We start from the raw sequence: 5,310 nt of genomic DNA, 5'->3' as shown, positions 1-5,310 counted from the left end.
TTTGATGGGGGAAGGGGTAGGGAGCAGAAGGGAGCTGTGGTGGGGGGGGGCTTCCTGGAGGAGGAGGTCATTCTGGGACATCTTGAAGAACAGCTTAGGAGGTGGACAAGCAAAGAAAGATCTAAGGGGTCAATGTGTACAAATGTTGTAGAAGCACGTGGCACTTTCTGGAAACACTGAGCTATTTAAGAATCACACTGGGCATAGGGGTGGGCAGAGGCCAGATCATGAAGGGTCCTGTGTGCCATAATCAAAGACTGGGGATTAAAGTTCTTTTAAAAAGAACTGGGCTCTCATTCCACCCCCACCTCAGTCCTTCCTGGAAACATTCACCCACTGTCACAGGGTGAGCCAGCCCAGTCCTGTTCAGTTGGGTAAAATCAGGGCCCAGATGCTTTGCAGAACTGAAGTGGGCAGGAGGCCTAGAGCAGGCAAATGGCCAGAGAGGGACGGCCGCAGAGGGGCTGTCTCCAAGGGCTGAAAACACAGGAGTTGGGACCAATTTGAAAGTTTTTCTCAATGTAGGCATTTTAGAAGTAGAAAGTGTCAACACAAGGGAGTCCCGTGGAGAGGAATGAGAGCAGAATTTGGAGTCAGAAAAGCCGAAGGCCAAGGCTTGGGGCTCAGCACCACTGTGCCAGCTGGACGGCTCTGGGAAACTTACCGAACTCTCTGTACCTCCATTTCCACATCTGCACTGGGGATCATATCTATTCCACAGGGTCAGCTAAGATAAGGCATGTGTGTAAAAAAGGCTGTGCAAATGTTAGTTACTATCATTTTGCCAAAAAAAAAAAAACTCCCACAGCAAGGAGGATCCTGAGGCAGGCTCACTTTACTCCAGTTCCCATTTGGCACTGAGCAGGTCAGGGACTTACTGGATGACACAGCAAGTCAGCAGCAGAGCCAAGGTGTAAACTCATCTGAGTACCAACTCCAACATCGTCGGCAGAATCAGCTGAAACCCAACTTCACACTGCAGTTCGGATGTCGAAGGAGTTCCCAGGAAGTCCCTTTCAGCAAAGAGTGTTCAAGGCAGTTCCCAATGGACAGCCCCAATATCCTCCGAAAGGTTGGCAAGATGCAGCTGGATGAGGTTCCCAGGAGGCAAGGCGAAGAGGGAGTCAAAGACTAGACATTTGCCCTGAGGATGGAAGAAGAGACCAGGCATTTCTCAACCCTTCCTCTGGCCCCAGCCCTTGGACCCCCACCAACCTTTTCAAAACAGATTTGTTGAAATATAATTCACATACCATAAAATAATCCTTTTGAAGTGTACAATTTGATGGTTTTTACTATATTCACAGAGTGGTGCAACCATCACCGCAATAAATAGTGGAATATTGGGCTTCCCTGGTGGCACAGTGGTTAAGAATCCACCTGCTAATGCAGGGGACACGGGTTTGAGCCCTGGTCCGGGAAGATCCCACATGCTGCGGACCAACTAAGCCTGTGCACCACAACTACTGAACCTGCGCTCTAGACCCCAGGAGCCACAATTAATGAGCCCATGTGCCACAACTACCGAAGCCCATGTGCCTAGAGCCCGTGCTCCTCAACAAGAGAAGACACCACAATAAGAAGACTGTGCACTGCAACGAAGACCCAACACAGCCAAAAATAAATAATTAAAAAAAAAAAAAAAAGGGGAATATTTTCATCACCGCATAGAAGGACTCCTAGTCATTAGCAGTCATTCCCTTCCCCCCACCACCACTTTCCTCCCAGGCAATCACTAATCTACTCTATATCTCAATAAATATTGCCTCTGCTGGGCATTTCACATAGAATAATAAGATACGTCATCTTTGTGACTGGCTTCTTTCACTTAGCATAACGATTTCAAGGTTCATCCATGTTGTAGCATGTATCAGTACTTCTTTTTATTTGGCCGTGCTGCGTGGCTTCTGGGATTTTAGTTTCCCAACCAGACCAGGGTTCAAACTTGGGCCCTCAGCAGTGAGAGCACAGAGTCCTAACCACTGGACCACCAGGGAATTCCCCATTCATTCTTTTTTATGGCTGAATAATATTCTATTGTATGGTTATACTACGTTTTACTTATCCATTCAGTGCATGGATATTTGGGTTGCTTCTAATTTTTAGCTATCGTGACTAATGCTGCTATGAACATTTGTGTACAGGTTTTTGTGTGGACATGTTTTCATTTCTCTTGGGTATAGACCCAGGAGTGGACTTGCTGGGTCATGCGGTGACTTTATGTTTAACATGTTGAGGAAATGTTTTTGAACGTGGCTGCACCTTTTTACATTCCTACCAACAATGTATGAGGATTCCAATTCTCCACATCCTGGCCAACACTTGTTATGATCTGTCATATTTATAATAGCTAGTCTAGTGGGTGTGAAGTAGTATCTCATGGTGTTTGTCTTATTGTGATAAAATGTATGTAACAAAATATTTATGATTTTAACTATTTGTAAGTGTATAATTCAGTGGCATTAAATATATTCCTCATTGTGGTTTTGACTTGCATTTTCCTAATATCTAATGATGTTAAGTGTCTTTTCATGTGCTTATTAACCATTTGTATATCTCCTTTGGAGAAATGTCTCCTCAGATACCTTGCTCATTGAAAATTGGATTATTTGTTGGTTTACTCTTGAGTTGTAAGAGTTCTTTATATATTCTAGCTACAAGTCCCTTATTAAAGATATGATTTGCAAAGATTTTCTCCCATTTTGTGGGTTTTTTCACTTTCTTGATGGTGTCCTTTGAAGCACAAAAGTTTTCAATTTTGATGAAGTCTAATTTATCTATGTTTTCTTGCTTGAGCTTTTGGTCATATCTAAGAAGTCTTTGTCTAATGCAAGGTCATGAACATTTACCCCTATATTTTCTTCTTAGAGTTTTATAGTTTTAATTATTTCATTTAGGTCTCTGATCCATTTTAAGTTGGTTTTTGTATATGGTGTGAGGTAGGAGTCTAATTTCATTTTCGTGTGTGTGGATACTCAGTTGTCCCAGCATCATTTGTTGAAAAGTCTATTCGTTCCCTCACTGAATTGTTTTGTCACTCATGTTAAATATCACACAGCTCCGTTTTAAGGAAAGCAGGCCTTAAACAGTAATTTCTACAATTTACAATTCCTGGCAAGTGAAGGCAGCTTTTTTCCTCTGGTCACAGGCCTGTGGTTTGAGGAGACTTGCTGTCCAACACGAATTCCTAATATTTGATAGAGGCAAAAAAAATCAGATTCTCTCTTGAATAGCACGAGGGCTGGGTGCCCACAGAGAAGGCAAGTGACCTACCTTGATCTGTTCTCCCAAAGATGTTGCAAAGCTGCCCCAGGTCTCCACGTGGCCTGATGTGTTGAAATCTCTGGGGCTCAGAGTGGTGGTGGTGTTTTAGTTTTTCCATGTTTATTAAGAAAATATATTTAACTGAACACGCCTCGGAGCTGCAGTTTATAAGAATATGACATATATTAGGCTTTTGAGATCTTATAAAAAGCGCTTGACTCAATTACTATATGTGATACCATTCTTAAACTGTTTAATGTATTTTTATTGTATTGTATTTATTTTTTGAGGAACAAGAGCCCAGTTTTTTTATTTGATCATTTCTTGCATTTGAAGTACTCCTCAGTGACATCCTTGGCCTGAGACTCTTTCCATAATCCTAAAAAAAAATATGCAATTTTACTAATATTTGGCAACTCCACTAAGTTGTTAGCACTAGTTATAGCAAAGCTTTAAAAAATTAGCACATGTCTTATGAAAATGCTTCCCATCATTAAAATGTCTTCTAGCCATTTTCAGGGGCCTTAATGACTTCAATGTTTTTAAGGCCTGTAACATGGCTTTCCTCTTGCCAGCATTTTCTAAATTTCTGCAAAAACACATTCGGGTAAGCAGATTCATTGACTGGGTTTGTTTAACATATTTTAAAATTGTGGTAAAATATACATAACAGAAAATTGACTTTGGGACTTCCCTGGCAGGCCAGTGGTTAAGACCTCCACGCTCCCACTGCAGGGGCATGGGTTCGATCCCTGGTTAGGGAACTAAGATCTCACATGCCTTACAGCACAGCCAAAAACAAAAAAAACAAAGAATACCCCAGAAAATTGACTTCAACCATTTTTAAGCATACGGTTCAGTGATATTTTCATTCCTACTGTTGTGCAACCATCTCCACCATCTAGAAATTTTTCATCTTCCCAAACTGAAACTTGTACCCATTAAACACTAACTCCCCATCGCCCGCCCCTCCCAGCCCCTGGAAACCACCATTCTTCTTCTGTCTCTATGAATTTGACTCCTCCCGGGACCTCACAAAAGTGGAGTCATACTATGTTTTGTTTGTTTTGTTTTGCTTTGGTCTGGCAGTTTTCACTTAGAATAATGTCTTCTAAGTTCCACCCTCTTGTAGCACATGGCAGAATTTCATGCAAGTGTTTTTAGGTTTTTGCTGCTTTCCCACTCTTCCTTGGGATTTCCATGAATCTTAGGATGAATCCCTACGCATGAAGGTGATCTCGTTTGTCTTTCTCTCAATCAGAGGGAGGCTGTGGCCTCTGCGTTGCCTCACAGCTGAGGGGCGTCCACTGCCTGCCCACAGGCGTGACGGCCATTGCTTCCAGGCTGCCCAGGAAGCACTGGGGCTGAGTGGAGCCCTGGGGTCAGGGATCTCGGCCAGTATTGCTGTGCTCCCCTCCTCTCTGCCCATCTCTGTGCCAGGGGCTTTCACTTAGATCCCTCTACTAGCCGTTCATTCACGCAAGATTTACTGAATGTCTAACGTGTACCCGGCATAGGGCAAGGCCCGGGAGATACCGTAAGGTAAGACAGACATGGTCTCTGCCTCCCTGGAAGTTATAATCTAGTGAGGGAAAGGCATTCAATCATCAACTATACAATAAATAAATGTCTGGTTACAACTGTGATGACTGCTGTGAAGAAAAAGTACAGGGCACAGTGCAAATGTCCAAAGGCAGGGTGCCAGGTTGGAGCAGGGGACCTGGGGTGTACCCAGAATCCACTGACTGACATGGCAGCTGTGCCTGATGCTAGAATAAAAGCCACAGTCCCTGCATGCAAGGCATGCCAGACCTAACAGGGGAGACTGGGGGGACTAGGCTCCCCTTGGTTTTGCACGTCCCGCACCCCTCTGCTCCCTGCTCCTTTGGGGAATTGTTGTTCCCTCTTCCAGCTGTGTGTCTCCAGGGGCTCCTCTTTTGGGGTAGGGATGTCGGGTAAGCTTTACTTTGGAGGGAAGATCGTGACATGTGCAGGACACTGGACCCCAAACCTTTACTGAGATGTCAGGCCTTTGTATTTTCATGG

The 5,310-nt window shown here is 43.9% G+C and overlaps 1 non-coding gene across 1 annotated transcript; it reads right to left on the bottom strand.

The window, feature by feature from the left end:
- Window positions 1–3,765: 3,765 nt before the first annotated feature.
- Window positions 3,766–3,895, bottom strand: LOC112394743 (small nucleolar RNA SNORA33). The gene has a single exon (XR_003002198.1). It is a non-coding gene; the product is annotated as a small nucleolar RNA SNORA33 (small nucleolar RNA).
- Window positions 3,896–5,310: the final 1,415 nt, after the last annotated feature.

This window comes from Neophocaena asiaeorientalis, unplaced genomic scaffold (genome assembly GCF_003031525.2).
Source record: "Neophocaena asiaeorientalis asiaeorientalis breed wild unplaced genomic scaffold, Neophocaena_asiaeorientalis_V1.1 scaffold242, whole genome shotgun sequence".
Classification (NCBI taxonomy): domain Eukaryota; kingdom Metazoa; phylum Chordata; class Mammalia; order Artiodactyla; family Phocoenidae; genus Neophocaena; species Neophocaena asiaeorientalis.
The sequence above is the reverse complement of the archived record's forward strand: the minus strand, read 5'-3'. Positions and strand labels throughout refer to the sequence as shown.